The following is a 22,327-nucleotide window of genomic DNA, read 5'->3' as shown; positions in this document are numbered from 1 at the left end:
AGTTTGACCATATCGAGATGGACTTTGTGACTGGATTTCCTAAGTCCAAGCGTGGAAATGATGCTATCTTCGTAGTCATCGACAAACTTATAAAAGTGGCTCATTTCCTTCCAATCAAAGAATCTATTATAGCAGCTCAGTTGGTAGAGCTATACACCTCCAGGATTGTCTCTTTGCACGGCATTCCACAATTGATATCTTCATATCGTGGAAGCATTTTCACCTCCAAGTTCTGGGACAACTTTCAGAAGGCCATGGGCACCAACATTCGCTTCAGCACAGCCTTCCATCCTCAAACTAGTGGCCAAGTCGAGCGAGTCAATCAAATCCTTGAAGATATGCTCAGGGCTTGATTTCCTTCTATATGAAGTGGGAAGATTGTCTTCCATATGCCGAGTTCTCCTACAACAATAGTTTCCAAGTGAGTTCAGGCAAGGCCCCATTCGAAATTCTCTATGGCAGAAAGTGGCGTACTCCTCTCAATTGGTCAGAGACTGGTGAACGCCAACTTCTTGGCAATGACTTAATCACAGAAGCGGAAGAAATGTATAAAGTCATCCGTGAAAATCTCAAAGCCACGCAATCACGCAAGAAGAGTTACTATGATAGCAAGCACCATGACTTGGCTTTCGAGATCGGAGACCATGTCTACCTCCGCATCTCTCCAATGAAAGGCACTCGTCGTTTTAGTATCAAAGGGAAGCTTGCCCCTAGATACGTGGGTCCTTTCAAGATCATTGGCAAAAGAGGTGACCTCGCCTATCAACTTGAGCTTCCGTCCAAGTTCACAAATGTGCACGGTGTGTTTCACGTGTCACAGCTTCGCAAGTGCCTCAAGACTCCTGAGCGCACCATCAACTTCGAAGAGATTGACCTCCAAGAAGATCTGTCTTACCATGAGCATCCCATTGCTATTCATGAAGAAACCGAGCGCAAGACTCGCAACAAGTCTATCAAATTCCTGAAAGTGAAGTGGTCACACCATTCCGACCGAGAAGCCACCTGGGAGCGCGAGGATCACCTTCATTCCGAATATCCATAGTTCTTTCATTCCTAGATCTCGTGACGAGATCCTCTCGTAGTGGTGGAGTGTTGTAACACATCGGATGTAACTTGCCATATTTTTAACTCTGACTCTTGCCATTTTCGACTTTAAGTTATGAGATTTCCCTTCGTGGTTGGGTTTTGTCTTTCGTTTTGCATTTTGTTCATGTCATGCATTTCATATCATGTCATCATGTGCATCGCATTTGCATACGTGTTCGTCTCATGCTTCCGAGCATTTTCCCCGTTGTCCGTTTTGAAATCCAACACTCCTACGTGCACCGGCTTGCCCCTCTTGTCTCTTTTTGTGAGAGGGTGTTAAACGTTCTCGGAATGGACCGAGATTTGCCAAGTGGCCTTGGTACACCACCGGTAGACCGCCTGTCAAATTTCGTTCCATTTGGAGGTCGTTTGATGCTCCAACGGTTAACCGGGTAACCGCGATAGCCTCTTGTGTGTTGCAGCCCAATACCCCTCCAAAATGGCCCATTAACCCATCTAAACCACTTCCATGTCCTCCGTCGTCGGATCACGATCGTGTGGGCGAAAACTACACCTCATTTGGACACTCATACCTCCTGCTACCTATAAAAAGGCCTCCTCCTCCAAAATTTCGGGCGAAACCCTAGATCCGTCCTCTCCCTCCGCGCCGGAAATGTCCGGACGGCGCCGGACGCGTCCGGCGCCGTGCCCCATCCACTCAGACGCCGCCACGTGGCGCTCCACCGCCGCCGCCGCCGAAGCCCGCCAGGCCCGCGCCCGGCCCCCGTGGCCTGACCGCGCCTCGCCTCCCGCGCCGCCCGCGTCCGCTCGTTGTCACCTTCCACCGCCACCGGAGCTCCTCCTCCACCCCGGCGACCTCCGCCGCCGCCGCCTCGACGTCCCGCACCAGGGCCCCGCCGAAACCGCCGTCCTCCACCGCGTTGGGCTCGTCCCGGGTCAGATCCGGTGCCCCTTGCTGGAGCACCTTCCCATCCAACTCCGGCCGCCGCCCCAGCCTTTCCGGCGAAGATCCGACGAACCTCGGGAACCGTGCCACCAAACCCTAGATCCGTTTTGCGAGGGGTATATTTCTCTAAGTCTTTTTCTACAATTTTCTATGCCCCTGTTCATCACTTCATATCTCGGTGACCGTAGCTCCGTTTCCTGCATATGATATACCAAAATGTTCACTGTGAGATGCACTTCATTGCATTCCATTGTGGCATGCTTGTTTGAGTTCATCTTGATGCCCTAATCATTTATGCAAGATGGCTATAAATGTTTACTGATGCTACTTATCAGATTATGATGATTTGTCATTTTTGTCACATTTGAGGTGTGCTTCATATGGGCATGAGCTCTACATGTGTTTTGATCTACAACATGCCATCTTTACAGAGGTGCTTGTATTGCTTTTTTGTGATCAATGTAGTGACTAGAACAAGCATGCAAACTAGGCTTCGTGATATTGTTGTTTTCAGGGACTTAGGATTTTGCCAAGTCATTTTCCTGATGTTATTTTGATGACATGTAAACACGATGCTACAGTGATATTCATGCTTGTTTTGAGATACTTTAGTAAGGAGATTTTGAACATATGGTTATGCTATATCCATCCATGCCCCTGTTTGCAATTATGGAGTGCCCTAGCATGTCTTATTCTTGCTCTACTTTTGCTATAAAATGTTCCTGGCAGATTGTTTACATGTTAATCAATTTTGCCATGGTTGTTATTGGTGATCCATGCATGCTATGAACTTGCTCTTTCCATGGTTAGCTTCATGAACATGTCATCTTGCTGTTGGTATGCTTGTTTTGTCATGAAATGCTTTGTGGTGAGTGATTTGAGCTCGCAAAGTTGCCTTCATAATTATGTTTATGTTATGCTCTGTTTTTCTGCTAAGTCTGAAACTGTTAATAAAACTTGCTATGTTTACATGGGTGCCATTATATCTTCTGTGCCTTTTTGGCTCATGTTCAGTAAGGCACTTTTGTTCTATGCATTTAGTGGAATCATTCCATGCCTTTGTTTGCTATGATATGTTCCTGTGTCATGTTGTTTTCTAGGTCTAAACATGGCTTCCTGATGTTATTGCTGGCATGTTAGTATTTTCACAGTGTGTGAAGCTGATATCTTTTGCACTTTTGCCATGCTTGTTTGAACCTGCTCTTGTGTGATTTTGCCGTATCTCAGTGTTCATGTTTTTTCAAGAATCTTGTATACATCACTGCCATATGCTTTGTTGCTACGTTGGAGTGCAGTAGCTTAGTTTCTTGTTGCATTCTAGATGGCATCGTGCTGTTAATCGCAGAGTTGTGCCATTCTTGTTTTGCTTGCCATTTGCAAACCGTGCATCCGTTTTCGTTAATCGTTATATCAATTTCAACCTAAATCATCTCATCTTTCCAGCGGCACACTTGGTTTGCCAAGTTGATGCCTTGATCATTCTTTCCCTTCCGAAGCACGCATATGCATTGCATATCACATCTCGCATATCATGCCATGTTTTGCATCATGTTGCTTGTGCTTTGCACCGTGGGTGATTGTTGTTCCTTTGCTTGTGTTCTTGCTTTGGGTAGAGCCGGGAGACGAGTACATGATCGAGGAACCTGTCGAGTACGCTAACGAGGATCAAGCTTTCGACAACTCTGAGAACTTTGCAGGCAAGATGACCATACCGTCGAAATCACTTCTATCTTTGCTTGCTAATTGTTCGCTCTTTTGCTATGCCGCGCTACCTACCACTTGCTATATCATGCCTCCCATATTGCCATGTCAAGCCTCTAACCCACCTTCCTAGCAAACCGTTGTTTGGCTATGTTACCGCTTTTGCTCAGCCCCTTTATAGCGTTGCTAGTTGCAGGTGAAGATGATGTTTGTTCCATGTTGGGACATGGTTATTGTTGGGGTATCATTATTATCTCTTATTTAATTTATTTCATCTATATACTTGGTAAAGGGTGGAAGGCTCGGCCTTATGCCTGGTGTTTTGTTCCACTCTTGCCGCCTTAGTTTCCGTCATACCGGTGTTATGTTCCTTGATTTTGCGTTCCTTACGCGGTTGGGTGTTATGGGAACCCCTTGACAGTTCGCCTTGAATAAAACTCCTCCAGCAAGGCCCAACCTTGGTTTTACCATTTTCCTACCTACCACCATATGCATTTCCCTTGGTTTCTTCAGACTCAAGGGTCATCTTTATTTTAAACCCCCCGGGTCAGTGATCCTTTGAGTGTTGGTCCGAAACGGGCAACCTACGGGGCCACCTCGGGGCAACTGAAGGGTTGGTTTTACTCGTAGCTTTACCTATCTGGTGTGCCCTGAGAATGAGATACGTGCAACTCCTATCGGGATTTGTCGGCACATCGGGCGACTTTGCTGGTCTTGTTTTACCATTGTTGAAATGTCTTGTAACCGGGATTCCGAGACTGATCGGTTCTTCTCACGAGAAGGAATATCCTTCGTTGACCGTGAGAGCTTGTGATGGGCTAAATTGGGACACCCCTGCAAGGTATAAACTTTCGAGAGTCGTGCCCACGGTTATGTGGCAGATGGGAATTTTTTAATATCCGGTTGTAGAGAACTTGACACATAACTTAATTAAAATGAATCAACCGCGTGTGTAACCATGATGGTCTCTTTTCGGCGGACTCCGGGAAGTGAACACGGCCTTGTGTTATGCTTGAGCGTAAGTAGCTTCAGGATCACATCTTGATCATTATTAGCTTCTTGACCGAGCGTTGCTTCTCTTCTCACTCTCTTTTGCGTAAGTTAGCCACCATATATGCTTAGTGCTTTGCTACAGCTCCACCTCACTACCCTTTCCTACCCTTAAGCTTAAATAGTCTTGATCTCGTGGGTGTGAGATTGCTGAGTCCTCGTGACTCACGGTTACTTCCAAACAAATGCAAGTGCCGATGATGCCATTGTAGGGGACGCTACCGAACTCAAGTGGGAGTTCGACGAGGATTCAGGTCGTTACTATGTTTCTTTTCCAGATGATCAGTAGAGGAGTCCAGTTGGCACGATTGGGGATCTAGCATTTGGGGTTGTCTTCTTTTATTTTGGTTCCGTAGTCGGACCTTTGATTGTATTTTCGATGATGTATGGATTATTTATGTATTGTGTGAAGTGGCGATTGTAAGCCGACTCTTTATCCCTTTCTTATTCAGTACATGGGATGTGTAAAGATTACTCCTCTTGCGACATGCCTACCATGCGGTTATGCCTCTAAGTCGTGCCCCGACACGTGGGAGATATAGCCGCATTGTGGGTGTTACATATGTTCCCTCCCCTTTCTCTATTCGTGGGCGCCCGAGAACGCCGACGAGCACCCCCGCGTCCACCGCCTCGCCCTCGCTTCTCCGACCGGTCCACGAGCTCCGCCATCGACCTCTATGTCGTCTCCGCCGATCCACGCGACCGGAACTCCCTCGGAGCGTCATCCCCGACCTGTTTTTCCTCCTCGTCCACAGAAGATCGACCTCGCCATTCCGCCTGCACTCGGCCTTCCCCGAGCCCACTTCAACGCCCCCTAAAACCGCCATGAGCCACTACGCCGAACCCCTCTCTCCCCGTGCTCTTTTGCCCCCTCTGGCCGTCGCTTCCGTCAAGCCCAAGACCTCACTACCGTCGGCCATGGCGCCACCGCGGCTACTGACGCCATAGCTCACGCCTAAGCATGTCTTCGTGTTCAATACTTCCCCAGGAGCACGTAGCACCCACCAGTTCCTCCACTAGTGCACCCTAGCGTCGACTCGGTCGACGTCTGAGCTCCGTCCACCGCTTATGTCGTCGTCGCCATTGTTTTAGATGACCCGAGCACCACCCAATGGCTCCACCCGACATAGGAGAGCTCGGGGGTCCCGAAGGTGCTCTCCGCCGCCGATTTGGTCGTCGGAGGAGCATTTCCGAGCCGCCTCGCCGTCTCTATCATCGCCGGCGACGAGCCGCCGGCCTAACCCCCACTTAGCCACCACTAATGGCCTCCCCGTGGGGGTGCTACCTCTTGAGCACTGCGTTGGTTTTCCCCAAAGAGGAAGGGATGATGCAGCAAAGTAGCGTAAGTATTTCCCTCAGTTTTTGAGAACCAAGGTATCAATCCAGTAGGAGGCTACGCGCGAGTCCCTCGTACCTGCACAAAACAAATAAATCCTCGCAACCAACGCGAATAGGGGTTGTCAATCCCTATAAGGCCACTTACGAGAGTGAGATCTGACAGATATGATAAGATAATATTTTTGGTGTTTTTAGGATAAAGATGTGGAGTAAAATAAAGGCAAAGTAAATAGCAAAGAAAATAACTAAGTAGTAGGAGATTAATATGATAAAGATAGACCCGGGCCCATAGGTTTCACTAGTGGCTTCTCTCGAGAGCATAAGTATTCTACGGTGGGTGAACAAATTACTGTTGAGAAATTGACAGAATTGAGCATAGCTATGAGAATATCTAGGTATGATCATGTATATAGGCATCACGTCCGAGACAAGTAGACCGACTCCTGCCTGCATCTACTACTATTACTCCACTCATCGACCGCTATCCAGCATGCATCTAGAGTATTAAGTTGAAAACAGAGTAACGCCTTAAGCAAGATGACATGATGTAGAGGGATAGACTCATGCAATATGAATAAAACCCCATCTTGTTATCCTCGATGGCAACAATACAATACGTGCCTTGCTGCCCCTACTGTCATTGGGAAAGGACACCGGAAGATTGAACCCAAAGCTAAGCACTTCTCCCATTTCAAGAAAGATCAATCTAGTAGGCCAAACCAAACTGAAAATTCAAAGAGACTTGCAAAGATAACCAATCATACATAAAAGAATTCAGAGAAGGTTCAAATATTATTCATAGATAGACTTGATCATAAACCCACAATTCATCGGCCTCAACAAACACACCGCAAAAAGAAGATTACATCGAATACTTCTCCACAAGAGAGGGGGGAGAACATTGTATTGAGATCCAGAAAGAGAGAAGAAGCCATCTAGCTAATAACTATGGACCCGTAGGTCTGAGGTAAACTACTCACACTTCATCAGAGAGGCTCTGGTGTTAATGTAGAAGCCCTCCGTGATCGATGCCCCCTCCGGCGGAGCTCCGGAACAGGCCCCAAGATCTCGTGGATACAGAAAGTTACGGCGGTGGAATTAGGGTTTTGGCTCCGTATCTGATCGTTTGGGGGTACATGGGTATATATAGGAGGAAGGAGTACGTCGGTGGAGCAACAGGGGGCCCACGAGGGTGGAGGGTGCGCCTGGTGGGGGTGGGAGCGCCCCCTACCTCGTGGCCTCCTCTTTTCTTTCTTGACGTAGGGTCCAAGTCTCCCGGGTCTTGTTTGTTGAGAAAATCACGTTCCCGAAGGTTTCATTCCGTTTGGACTCTGTTTGATATTTCTTTTCTTCAAAACCCTAAAACAGGCAAAAAACAGCAATTCTGGGATGGGCCTCCGGTTAATAGGTTAGTCCGAAAAATAATATAAAAGTGGATAATAAAGCCCAATAATGTCCAAAACAGTAGATAATATAGCATGGAGCAATCAAAAATTATAGATACGTTGGAGACGTATCAAGCATCCCCAAGCTTAATTCCTGCTCGTCCTCGAGTAGGTAAATGATAAAAATAGAATTTTTGATGCGGAGTGCTACTTGGCATAATTTTAATGTAATTCCTCTTAATTGTGGTATGAATATTCAGATCCGAAAGATTCAAGACAAAAGTTCATATTGACATAAAAATAATAATACTTCAAGCATACTAACAAAGCAATTATGTCTTCTCAAAATAGCATGGCTAAAGAAAGTTATCCCTACAAAATCATATAGTCTGGCTATGCTCTATCTTCACCACACAAAATATTTAAATCATGCACAACCCCGATGATAAGCCAAGCAATTGTTTCATACTTTTGACATTTTCAAAACTTTTTCAATCTTGACGCAATACATGAGCGTGAGCCATGGATATAGCACTATAGGTGGAATAGAGTGGTGGTTGTGGAGAAGACAAAAAGGAAGAAGATAGTCTCACATCAACTAGGCGTATCAACGGGCTATGGAGATGCCCATCAATAGATATCAATGTGAGTGAGTAGGGATTGCCATGCAACGGATGCACTAGAGCTATAAGTATATGAAAGCTCAAAAAGAAACTAAGTGGGTGTGCATCCAACTTACTTGCTCATGAAGCCCTAGGGCATTTTGAGGAAGCCCATCATTGGAATATACAAGCCAAGTTCTATAATGAAATATTCCACTAGTATATGAAAGTGATAACATGAGAGACTCTCTACTATGAAGATCATGGTGCTACTTTGAAGCACAAGTGTGGTAAAAGGATAGTAACATTGTCCCTTCTCTCTTTTTCTCTCATCATTTTTTTTATTTGGGCCTTTTCTCTTCTTCTTTTTTATGGCCTCTTTTCTTTCTCTCTTTTTTTTCGTCCGGAGTCTCATCCCGACTTGTGGGGGAATCATAGTCTCCATCATCCTTTCCTCACTGGGACAATGCTCTAATAATGATGATCATCACACTTTTATTTTTATTACAACTCAACAATTACAACCCGATACTTAGAACAAAATATGACTCTATATGAATGCCTCCGGCGGTGTACCGGCATATGCAATGACTCATGAGTGACATGTATGAAAGAATTATGAATGGTGGCTTTGCCACAAATATGATGTCAACTACATGATCATGCTAAGCAATATGACAATGATGGAGTGTGTCATAATAAATGGAACGGTGGAAAGTTGCATGGCAATATATCTCGGAATGGCTATGGAAATGCCATAATAGGTAGGTATGGTGGCTGTTTTGAGGAAGGTATATGGTGGGTGTATGATACCGGCGAAAGGTGCGCGGTATTAGAGAGGCTAGCAAAGGGGGAAGGGTGAGAGTGCGTATAATCCATGGACTCAACATTAGTCATAAAGAACTCATATACTTATTGCAAAAATCTACAAATTATCAAAGCAAAGTATTACGCGCATGCTCCTAGGGAGATAGATTGGTAGGAAAATACCATCGCTCGTCCCCGACCGCCACTCATAAGGAAGACAATCAATAAATAAATCATGCTCCGACTTCATCACATAACGGTTCACCATACATGCATGCTACGGGAATCACAAGCTTCAACACAAGTATTTCTCAAATTAACAACTACTCAACTAGCATGACTTTAATATCACCATCTCCATATCTCAAAACAATTATCAAGTATCAAACTTATCATAATATTCAACACACTCACAAGAGAAATTTTTTATACTTGAATACCTAGCATATTAGGATTTAAAGCAAATTACCATGCTATTAAGACTCTCAAAATAATCTAAGTGAAGCATGAGAGATCAATAGTTTCTATAAAACAAATCCACCACCGTGCTCTAAAAGATATAAGTGAAGTACTAGAGCAAAATTATATAACTCAAAAGATATAAGCGAAGCACATAGAGTATTCTAACAAATTTCAAATCATGTATGGCTCTCTCAAAAGGTGTGTACAGAAAGGATGATTGTGGTAAACTAACAAGCAAAGACTCAAATAATACAAGACACTCCAAGCAAAACACATATCATGTGGCGAATAAAAATATAGCTCCAAGTAAAGTTACCGATAGAAGTAGACGAAAGAGGGGATGCCTTCCGGGGCATCCCCAAGCTTTGGCTTTTAGGTGTCCTTAGAGTATCTTGGGGTGCCATGGGCATCCCCAAGCTTAGGCTATTGCCACTCCTTGTTCCATAATCCATCTAATCTTTACCCAAAACTTAAAAACTTCACAACACAAAACTTAAAGTAGAACATCTCGTGAGCTCCGTTAGCGAAAGAAAATAAAAGACCACTTCAAGGTACTGTAATGAACTCATTCTTTATTTATAATGGTGTTATACCTACTGTATTCCAACTTCTCAATGGTTTATAAACTATTTTACTAGCGATAGATTCATCAAAATAAGCAAACAACACACGAAAAACAGGATCTGTCAAAAACAGAACAGTCTGTAGTAATCTGTAGCTAGCGGAAGATCTGGAACCCCAAAAATTCTAAAATAAATTGCTGGACGTGAGGAATTTATCTATTAATAATCTTCAAAAAGAATTAACTAAATAGAACTTTCAAAATAAAAATGACACCAGTTCTCGTGAGCGCTAAAGTTTCTGTTTTTTACGGCAAGTTCAACATGACTTTCCCCAAGTCTTCCCAACGGTTCTTCTTGGCACAAACACTAATTAAACACAAAAAACACAACCAAAACAGAGGATAGATAAATTATTTATTACTAAACAGGAGCAAAAATCAAGGAATAAAAATAAAATTGGGTTGCCTCCCAACAAGCGCTATCGTTTAACAATACAATAGTTATGAGAATATCTGTTGAGCATAAGTATTCTACGGTGGGTGAACAAATTACTGTTGAGCAATTGACAGAATTGAGAATAGTTATGAGAATATCTAGGTATTGTCATGTATATAGGCATCACGTCCGAGACAAGTAGACCGACTCCTGCCTGCATCTACTACTATTACTCCGCTCATCGACCGCTATCCAGCATGCATCTAGAGTATTAAGTTAAAAACAGAGTAACGCCTTAAGCAAGATGACATGATGTGGAGTGATAGACTCATGCAATATGAAGAAAACCCCATCTTGTTATCCTTGATGGCAACAATACAATGCGTGCCTTGCTGCCCCTACTGTCACTGGGAAAGGACACCGCAAGATTGAACCCAAAGCTAAGCACTTCTCTCATTGCAAGAAAGATCAATCTAGTAGGCCAAACCAAACTGATAATTCGAGGAGACTTGCAAAGATAACCAATCATACATAAAAGAATTCAGAGAATATTCAAATATTATTCATAGATAGACTTGATCATAAACCCACAATTCATCGGTCTCAACAAACACACCGCAAAAAGAAGATTACATCGAATAGTTCTCCACAAGAGAGGGGGAGAACATTGTATTGAGATCCAAAAAGAGAGAAGACTATGGACCCGTAGGTCTGAGGTAAACCACTCAAACTTCATCGGAGAGGCTATGGTGTTGATGTAGAAGCCCTCCGTGATCGATGCCCCCTCCGACGGAGCTCCGGAACAGGCCCCAAGATGGGATCTCATGGATACAGAAAGTTACGGCGGTGGAATTAGGGTTTTGGCTCCGTATCTGATCATTTGGGGGTACGTAGGTATATATAGGAGGAAGGAGTACGTCGGTGGAGCAACAAGGGGCCCACGAGGGTGGAGGGCGTGCCTGGTGGGGGTGGGCGCGCCCCCCTACCTCGTGGCCTCCTCTTTTCTTTCTTGACGTAGGGTCCAAGTATCCCGGGTCTTGTTTGTTGAGAAAATCACGTTCTTGAAGGTTTCATTACTCCGTTTGATATTCCTTTTCTTTGAAACCCTAAAACAGGCAAAAAACTGCAATTCTGGGCTGGGCCTCTGGTTAATAGGTTAGTCCCAAAAATAATATAAAAGTGGATAATAATGCCCAATAATGTCCAAAACAGTAGATAATATAGCATGGAGCAGTCAAAAATTATAGATATGTTGGAGACATATCAGGGGGCCCAGGATCCTAATTAACCAAGGTTTAGGATTAGTTTAGTGCTAACTTACTGTGTTATGAGCCTAGACACTGACATGCGGGCCCCACCTCACTAACTAATCTAGATTAGCACTAATTAACCTAGGTTAGATAGTTAGTCACTCACATACGGGCCCCACTGGTCAGGGTTGACCTGGACGAGCCCTGTTGACTCGCTGATGTCACAGTGATGTAATGCTGATGCAATAAAGCATTTTCTGGATTTAATTTATTTTAAATAACCAGGAAATTCCAAAAAATGTTATAAACGTCAAAAAATCATAGAAAATCAACCATAACTCAGAATGAAATAAATTATATATGAAAAATGATCAAAAAAATCCAATCTATCCGTTGGTACTGGTTTCATGCATGATAAACCAAATTAACCTTGATGTTTAAATCAAAACATGATAATGGCATTTTAAATGCTTGATATGGAGTTTGCATATGAACCCTTGGTTCATATGGACTTCATTTAAATTGTTGCTAGCTGCATTAGCTCAAATCACAGCATGTTACCATGTCGCATTCATGCATCATATTGTTGCATTGCATTGATTGTATTTCTTCTTTGTTTGTCGGTGCTTGTCCCCTCTCAGTAGGCGTGGTTCCGACGATGAGTTCGATGACACCGATGAAGAGATATACTATATTCGGAAGTGCCAGGCAAGCAAAAACCCCTTATTCATTCCGATACAATCCCACCCTCTCGCTTCTGCTCTCTTTTACCGCTTTAGGAAAACAACGCTTCAATTGTTACATGTTGCGGTAGTTGAACCCCTTTCCTCTGCATGACCTGTCATTGCCACAGTAAATAGATGAAACCCACTAGCATGAGTAGGAGTTGTTTGAGCCCTGATGTGCCTACTCATTCATGCTTGTTGTCATGCCTGCTACTGCTTAGAGTTAAGTTAGGTCTGATTCATCGGGGATGAATGTGGTGAACATGTCTTACTGTTGAGAGCTAAGTGTGTGAACACGATTTGGTAAAGGTAGCGGTGAGAGGCCATGCAGGAGTACATGGTGGGTTGTCTCATTGAAACCGTCCTCAGGAACTGAGTTCTGTGTTTCTGATCCATGAACAGTTACTACCACACATTGGATTCCGGTAACTCGACCCCTCTCGGCTTATTAATCGCCTCGATCTCTGTCCAGGAGTTGCAACTAGTTTCTGGTGTTTGTAGGATATGTGTTGGGGCCCGTGCGTAGCGCTGACCCTAGGGGTGGGCTATGATGCGGTAGAGACACGAGGCACAGTTTACCGAGAAGTCCGTTTGGTGCCTCGGGAACCCTGCTCTCATCGTTTGGGGCCGTGAGCGAAACCCCGGCCGGATCTCCTTGCGGATGGAACCCGAATAGGCGATAAACCTGGACTAGAGACTTGTGTGGTTAGTCAGGTCGTGGCCGACTCCCTCGCCAGGCTTCTGCTTGAAGGTTGCCGAGATACACGACGTGTACCTGGTGGTAAGAGGCAAGAGCGTGTGTGAAGAAGTACACCCCTGCAGGGTTATAAATGATCTATTCGAATAGCCGCATCCGCGATAAAGGACTTCTGGGTTGCCTATACAGTTCATAGACAAGTGAAAGTGGATACTCTAAAATGCGCAAGATAAGTGTGAGTGCTATGGATGGTCTTCTCATAGGGAGATAGGAGCGGATCCATAGTGGTGTATTGATTGGTGAATATGTGGACTCGTGTGCGCCACCCAAAAGAGTTACTTGCAGTCGTAGTATAGGATAGCCACCGAGTCAAAGCTGGCTTACTGTAGTTAAACTCCAACACCCCTTTGTTGATACTGATGCATATGTAGCTAGTTCTGATGTTAAGTCTTGATGGGTACATTTGTACTCACGTTTGCTTAATTTATGTTTTTTCAGAGAGACTTCAGTCTCACTAGTAGTTCCGCATGGACTTCGACGCTTAGCTTGTTACCTCAGCTACGATCTTGTACTGTGGCGACCCGACCCGAATGGATCAAGTCTACTGTGCTCGGGTGTCATCCCTGGATCAGTAATGTTGACACCACACAGTACATCGAAGGATTTATAGCAGAGTGGCAATCACACACTTATTACATCGTTGTCTCAAAGAGAACTTATTACAATAAATATGGCTTAAGGACATCTAATAACGATAACAGCGGAAGACTCGGAAGATAAATGGGTCCATCAACTCCAACGGCATCACTGAGTATAGAACCACGACCTAAAAGCACCTTACTCATCGTCTGAAAAGTCTGCAACATGAGAAGTTGCAGCCCGAAAACGGGTCAGCACATGGAATATGCTGGCAATGTAACACATAGAGAGTAATGGAATGAAACAGCTATACTATATGCATATATGGCTGGTGGAAAGCTCTATGGTTACAGTTTCTGCGTAAAGCCAGTTTTTCCCTACTGCAAAGGAATAAATTTATTTAACTATCATGGTGGTTGTGAAACATCGAGAATGGTTGACAGCATTCCGATCCCAATTAAGTGAACGGTTAAAACCCAACAACATTAATTAGAAGTAACATGTTGAGATTCACATGATATTCAAGTACTAGATACTCAAGATGTCCATGACCGGGGACACGGCTAATCATGATTAGTTTGTACACTCTGCAGAGGTTTGCGCACTTTTCCCCACAAGACTCGATCACCTCCGTTTGGTTTCTCGCACTACAGGGTGTTTGAGAAACGGATGACGGAGACATAGCCTTTCAGAAGCGCTAGCACCTTACGATCGGGTAGACCGGTACACCTACATCCCCTACATCTGCTAGTCTACCACTGTAAGAGTTCGCACAACTTAGTCAACTATGCCAGAGCCCATAATGGCTTGTGGCTGCACACGGAAGTTTCTAGTATGAAAGATCTTATGATCCCTTTGAGCCTGGGTGGCGGTCCAAAATAAAACAGGCAAGTCCTGTTAGACATCAGGTGCCTCAATCCACCCAGATGTGTGTTTAAGTTGCCACCTTAGATAAACCATTAAAATTATCATCTCACATCTGTCATGGAATATCACTCACCCAATCCACGTCTACTAGCATAGCATGGCATAATAAGCAAACGTAGAAGTAACTCCCAAAGGTTTCATAATAATACAGGTGATAGGTACTACCTCATCTACTTCCCATCCCACAATTTAATTAGATCCTAATCATGCAATGTGAGAGGATTGATCTAATGCAATAAACATGGGTTGTAGAAAAGGTATGATCAAAGTGTTACTTGCCTTGCTGATGATCCGCGAGACCTAGAGTTTCGAAGTAACAAGCGGCGCAATCCGGGTGATCTATCGCAGACAAACAACAAGCATACAATAAGTACTCATCTAATGCACAGGTAAAACTCAAACAAGAGAACGAACCAGAAAGTTCAACTTAAGAACTCTGGTTGCAAAGAAAGAACGAACCGAACAAAGAAACGGAAAACAAACGGCGGAAGAAAACAACTCGGTTCTAGCAAGTTGAAACTAGGTCAAATTTTTATTGTGGCAAAACTTGTTCAAGTTGATTAGACGGAACGGTGGTTTCAAAACGAAACTCCAGGCGCTTGAATCACCTGATTCTGATAAACGAGCGAGAAGAAAGACTAGAACGAAGATCGGATCTGAGATCACGATCGTGGAAAAGACGCGGAATAAATCCGACGAGAAAGAAAACGAAGAACGGTTAAACCAACGCACGTCGTTAACCGAGAAAGAATTGGTGATCACGTTCGTTGAGACGAACGATACGAAAGAAGAACGAAAACCGATCTAGGGTTTTCGGAAAAGAAACCGAAAAAGAAACGGAAAACCGATCTAGGGTTTCGGAAGAAAACCGAAACAAAAACCGGAAGAAAAGAAAAGAACGGAACGGTTTCAAAAATAAAAAACCGAAACGAGGCGAGGGTAGGGTGGCGCGGCTACCTCGACGAGGCTCCGGCGAAGGGCTCCGGCGGCGGCGGGGTGCAAAGGCGGCGGCGGCGGCTAGGCGGCGGCGCTAGGGCGGCGGCGGCTTGGGGCTGCGCGCTGCTGCTTGCTGCGGCTTAGGAGGAGAGAGGCTTGGGGTTTTGGTGTGAGGAGAGGGGGGTAGGGGTATTTATATAGGTGAGGGGGGGATTTACTTTGGGTAGGGGGCAAGCAAAAAAAAGAAACAAGGAAAGAGGGGGGGCTAACCGGCCTAAGTCCCGCTGGGACTCGGCCTCGAGCGGCGGCGGCTACCTCGCCTGGCGCCTGGCGCCTGGCGTGCGTGCGGCACGGGCGATGGCCTGGCCGGCCGGCTGCTGGCTGGGCCTTGGCCCGGGGCGCTGCGGGAAGTTTTTTTTTAAATCGGTTTCGCGCGCAGAAAAACAAAAGAAAAACTATCTAAACGAACTCCGAAAAAAACTAAAGTAAATTTTCCCCGACTCCTAAAAATGAGTCGAACAAAATGAACTTTTCTCCGGGCCTAAAATGCAATTTTTGAAAACGCGCATTTTTCCCTATCCAAACAAAAGGCAAATAAACTCCGACAAAACCAATGATCCTCTTTTCTAATTCGAGAAAACTCTCAAATATGAAAATAACGAAATCTCCAACTCTCTCCGAAGGTCCTTGAGTTGCGTGAAATTTCTAGGATCAACCAAAATGCAAGAAATATGATATGCATGATGATCTAGTGTATAACATTCCAAATTGAAAATTTGGGATGTTACAACTACCCCCCTTAAGATGAATCTCGCCCTCGAGATTCGGGTTGGCTAGAAAATAGGTGAGGGTGGTCCTTGAGCAAATCTTCTTCTCTCTCCCAGGTGGCTTCATCCTCTGAGTGGTGGTTCCACTGAACTTTGCAAAATTTGATAACCTTGCTGCGAGTAACTCTGCTGGCATAATCGAGAATCTTGACTGGCTTCTCCTCATACGTTAAGTCGTCTTTCAACTGAATGGCTTCGAGTGGCACGGTATCTCTTAGCGGTACCTCCGCCATCTCGGGATGACATTTCTTCAGCTGAGAAACATGGAATACATCATGAACTCCTGACAGTCCCTCTGGTAATTCCAACTTATAAGCGACTTCTCCCATACGTTGCAAGATCTTGTACGGTCCAACGAAACGTGGTGCTAACTTTCCCTTAACTCCAAAGCGCTTAACTCCTCGAAGTGGGGATACTCGAAGATAAACTCTGTCTCCGGTTTCGTAAACTGTCTCCTTGCGTTTAGAGTCTGCGTAGCTCTTCTGCCTGGACTGGGCTACCTTGAGCCTATCGCGAATCAACTTAACTTTCCGTTCAGACTCCTTAATCAAATCTGGTCCAAAGAATTGACGGTCTCCAACTTCGTCCCATGACAACGGTGTCCTGCACCTCCTTCCGTATAAAGCTTCGAAAGGTGCCATCTTCAAACTAGTTTGATAGCTATTGTTGTAGGAAAACTCCACATACGGCAAGTTATCGTCCCAACTAGATCCATAATCTAGTGCACAAGCTCTCAGCATATCTTCCAAAATCTGATTGACTCTCTCGGTCTGTCCATCTGTCTGCGGATGAAAAGCTGTGCTGAACTCTAATCTGGTTCCTAAAGTTTCATGCAACTGATTCCAAAACTTTGAGGTAAATTGGGTTCCTCTATCTGATACAATACTCCTCGGAACTCCATGCAAACAAATGATCCTAGTCATGTATATCTTCGCCAACTTAGCACTGGTGTAAGTGGTCTTAACTGGAATAAAATGTGCTACCTTTGTCAAACGATCAACTACTACCCATATCGAGTCATAACCTGCTTTCGTCCTGGGTAGTCCTGTGATAAAATCCATGCCTATCTTATCCCACTTCCATTCGGGTATCGGCAATGGCTGTAACAATCCTGCTGGCTTCTGATGCTCTGCCTTTACTCTCTGGCATACGTCACAAAATGCTACATATGCTGCAATATCCTTCTTCATTCCGGTCCACCAGAATGTTTTCTTTCAATCCAAATACATCTTGGTATTCCCTGGGTGAATCGAATACGGTGAATCATGTGCCTCCTGCAAAATCAACTTCCTGATCTCCGGGTCATTGGGCACATAAACACGGTCCTCAAACCATAGGGTATCGTGTTCATCCTCACGAAATCCCTTTGCTTTTCCTTCGCTCAATTTCTCTTTTATAGTAGCAATCTCCTTGTCAGATTTCTGGGCTTCTCTGATTTTATCCATCAATGTTGACTGAATCTCCAATGTTGCTACATAGCCTCTCGGAACTATTTCCAAGCATAGCTCACGAAGGTTTTCTGCTAACTCCTTGGGTACTTCTCCCGTCACTAGGGTGTTGACATGGCTCTTACGGCTCAATGCGTCAGCTACTACATTAGCTTTTCCGGGATGGTAATGCAATCTCATGTCATAATCCTTGATGAGCTCCAACCATCTCCTTTGTCTGAGGTTCAACTCCTTCTGCGTGAAAATGTACTTCAAACTCTTGTGATCCGTGTACACCTCACAATGATTTCCAATGAGGAAATGTCTCCATGTTTTCAACGCATGCACTACGGCTGCTAACTCCAAGTCATGCGTGGCATAATTTAACTCATGAGGCTTCAGTTGTCGTGAAGCATACGAAACAACTCTCCCTTCCTGCATAAGCACTGCTCCAAGTCCTCGACGTGAAGTGTCGCAATACACCTCATAATCCTTGGTCTGATCTGGCAAAATCAATACTGGTGAGGTAACCAAGCGTTTCTTCAACTCCTGGAAACTAGCCTCACACTCCTCAGTCCATTTGAACTTAGTATCCTTCTTCAACAACTCCGTCATGGGCTTCGCAATCTTTGAGAAATTCTCAATAAATCTCCGGTAGTATCCTGCGAGTCCAAGAAAACTCCGGATCTCTCCAACTGTGGTTGGTGATTCCCATTCGGTTACGGTCTCAACCTTAGTGGGGTTAACTACTATACCTTCTCCGGATATAACGTGTCCGAGGAATCCAACTTCCTTCAACCAAAACTCACATTTGCTGAATTTGGCGTATAACTGATGTTCCCTTAGTTTCTCCAAAACCAAACGCAAATGTTCCTTATGCTCCTCTTCATTCTTTGAATAAACTAGGATGTCATCAATGAACACTGCGACGAACTTATCCAAAAACTCCATAAACACTTTGTTCATCAGGTTCATAAAATAGGCAGGTGCGTTAGTCAATCCAAATTACATAACGGTATACTCATACAGTCCATATCTTGTGGTGAATGCTGTCTTAGGTATGTCCTGCTCCTGAATCTTCAATTGATGGTACCCTGATCGCAAATCGATCTTGGAAAACACTTTAGCTCCTTGCAACCGATCAAACGGATCGTTGATCATTGGCAGTGGGTACTTATTCTTGATGGTTACTTCATTCAATCCTCGATAATCTACAACCATCCTTAACGATCCATCCTTCTTTTCCACTAGAAGTACGGGTGATCCCCAAGGCGAAGAACTTGGGCGAATGTAACCTTTATCCAATAACTCCTTAATCTGGTTCTTAATTTCCACCAAATCCTTTGCTGACATCCTATATGGTCTCTTTGATATTGGCCCAGTGCCTGGCAATAACTCAATCAAAAACTCAATGTCTCTATCCGGTGGCATGCCTGGCAATTCCTCAGGAAATACATCAGGAAAATCCTTTACCACTGGTACTTCCTCCTGCACAACTCCTGATAAGGAATTTACTTGTGTCCTGTTTGGCACATGCCGGGATACATACTTGATCCTTTTTCCTTCTGGTGTGGTAAGCAAAGTTGTCTTACTGGCGCAATCGATGTTTCCTCCATACATCGACAGCCAATCCATACCAAGAATCACATCCAGACCTTGGGATTCCAGAATAATTAAATCCGTTGGGAAAACATGCCTTCCTATACTTAATGGCACTTGAAAACATCCTTGTATGGCCATGTACTCTGCTCCTGGCGAGCTTACTAGCATAGGTGTTTTAAGAATCCTAGTGGGCAGGCTATACTTTTCCACAAATCCCCTTGATATGTATGAATGCGATGCACCAGTATCAAAAAGAACGAGTGCAGTAAATGACTTAACCAAAAACTTACCTATTACTGCATCGGGCTGATCTTCAACCTCCTCCACATTAACGTGGTTCACCTGTCCTCTATTGAAAGGGTTCGGCTTCTTCCCAGAGCTTCCATTGCCATTTCCATTCTGGCCTTCAGGACATTCATTTGCATAATGCCCTGGCTTCGAACACTTATAGCAAGTGACGTGGCTCAAGTCCTTTTTGGCTGGGGTGGATGGGGTGGTCCGGTTCTGGCCGTTGCTTCCTCCATTCCCATTACCATTCTTGTGGCCATTATGGTTGTGCGAGCTACCTCCTCCATGGGTGTGCTGAAACTGAAATCCCGGTTTAGGGGCAAAACGGGGCTTCTGCTGGGCTCCAGAGTTATACTTCCCCTGTCCATACTTCCTCTTACGGTTCTCAATCTGTTGTTGCTTCCCTTCAATCATGATGGCACGATCTACCAACTCCTGGTAGTTGTTGAAACTCGCTACCATCAACTGCATGCTTAATTCATCATTCAATCCTTCCAGAAACTTCTCCTGCTTAGCTGCATCCGTAGCAACGTCATCTGGGGCATAACGTGCTAACTTGCTAAAGTCGTCAACGTACTGGCCAACTGTCCTTCCTCCTTGGTGTAAGTTGCGAAACTCACGCTTCTTTATGGCCATAGCTCCTGCTGAAACATGGGCAGTGCGAAAAGCTTGCTGAAACTGATCCCATGTGACAGTGTCAACTGGGTAAGTGGCTGTGAAATTCTCCCACCATGCTGCCGCGGGTCCGTCAAGATGGTGAGCGGCAAACTTCACTTTCTCACCATCCGTGCATCCTGCAGTGGTCAACTCCCTTCCTATCTTGCAGAGCCAATCGTCTTCTACTATCGGCTCGGTGCTACTGGAAAACACCGGCGGATTTAGCCTAAGGAAACGAGCTAAGTGGTCTACAGGTGGTGGTGGTGGTGGTGGTGGGTTGTTGTTGTTGTTCTGCTGGTTCTGGACTAACATCTGCATCAATTGATTCTGCTGCTGGATCAACTGAGTGAGCTCCGGTGGAAATCCATTGTCACGTCTCGGAGGCATCTGAGGGTTTAGAAAAGATGAGAATTAAGAATAGAGGGGGTCTAAAGGGAAAACACTACCCATATGCACATGAGCAAATGCACACAAAATCACTTCATTCAATCAAACAAGGGCTTACAAACGGTCTAAAACTATCGCAAAAGGGCTCGACTATAATGTTTACATGGGGGAAATTCTACTACTATTTGGTGGTCATCTAGAAATTTGAACCGGTGGAAGAATCCATGGTATCTGCTCCAGCTTCATCTTCAAAGTCGGGTTCACTTGGATCCGAAACGGTGCCGTCGATGATGATGTAGTTGTCCGGACATGCGACGTACTCGTCTTCCTCCGTGGATGCTAACTTCCTTTTGAGTTCTTCAATCTCTTGCTTAAGATCGCCATTGTGCCTTGCTAGAGCTACGATCTCATCCATGTAGTCCTTGCGTGTAGACTTCAGTTCTCCTTCTAGCTCGATGATCCTTGCCTTCGCATTCTTCAACACTATCATATCATTGCACATCTGGTTCTCGTGGCGTCGAATGTGCTGGTTTAACTCCTGGATGAAAGATGCAATGGATCTATCCTTCTTGGTGCTGACTAACTCCCATTGTTCATCTCGGCATCCGCAAATCTGGTAGATAGTGTCCTTGAGGTCTTCTTGATAAACTTCTCCAATGCGTCCTATGGTGATATGAGCTGCCATGCTCCTTCCCAGACTCCAGGTTGGTGCATTGAAAACACTATCTATGGGCTTCGTGATTGGCGTGAATGTCCTTCCCGAAACGTGAGCTTGAATCTTCCAGCGCTCCTCTTCAGGCAGAGTGGCGTTGAAGGTTCCCGTGAAGCTTGGTAATCCAATGTTCAGGTACTTGGTGACTTCCTTCAGGTGAAATCCAAATGGTGTGCCTTCATCCGGTTGAGCGTACTTAATCTTCGCGTGCGTCATCCTAAAAGAGTAGAAAAGATGAGGAGTTAGAAAGTGAGAAGAAAATGGTGATCTATGGCTTTAACTTAGTGGCCGTGTCCTACAGTCAGCGTGTGCTCTGATACCATCTCTGTGGCGACCCCACCCGAATGGATCAAGTCTACTGTGCTCGGGTGTCATCCCTAGATCAGTAATGCTGACACCACACAGTACATCGAAGGATTTATAGCAGAGTGGCAATCACACACTTATTACATCGTTGTCTCAAAGAGAACTTATTACAATAAATATGGCTTAAGGCCATCTAATAACGATAACAGCGGAAGACTCAGAAGATAAATGGGTCCATCAACTCCAACGGCATCACTGAGTATAGAACCACGACCTAAAAGCACCTTACTCGTCGTCTGAAAAGTCTGCAACATGAGAAGTTGCAGCCCGAAAACGGGTCAGCACATGGAATATGCTGGCAATGTAACACATAGAGAGTAATGGAATGAAACAGCTATACTATATGCATATATGGCTGGTGGAAAGCTCTATGGTTATAGTTTTTGCGTAAAGCCAGTTTTTCCCTACTGCAAAGGAATAAATTTATTTAACTATCATGGTGGTTGTGAAACATCGAGAATGGTTGACAGCATTCCGATCCCAATTAAGTGAACGGTTAAAACCCAACAACATTAATTAGAAGTAACATGTTGAGATTCACATGATATTCA

Source organism: Triticum urartu, chromosome 4, assembly GCF_003073215.2.
Source record: "Triticum urartu cultivar G1812 chromosome 4, Tu2.1, whole genome shotgun sequence".
NCBI classification, from domain to species: domain Eukaryota; kingdom Viridiplantae; phylum Streptophyta; class Magnoliopsida; order Poales; family Poaceae; genus Triticum; species Triticum urartu.
The sequence above is the reverse complement of the archived record's forward strand: the minus strand, read 5'-3'. Positions refer to the sequence as shown.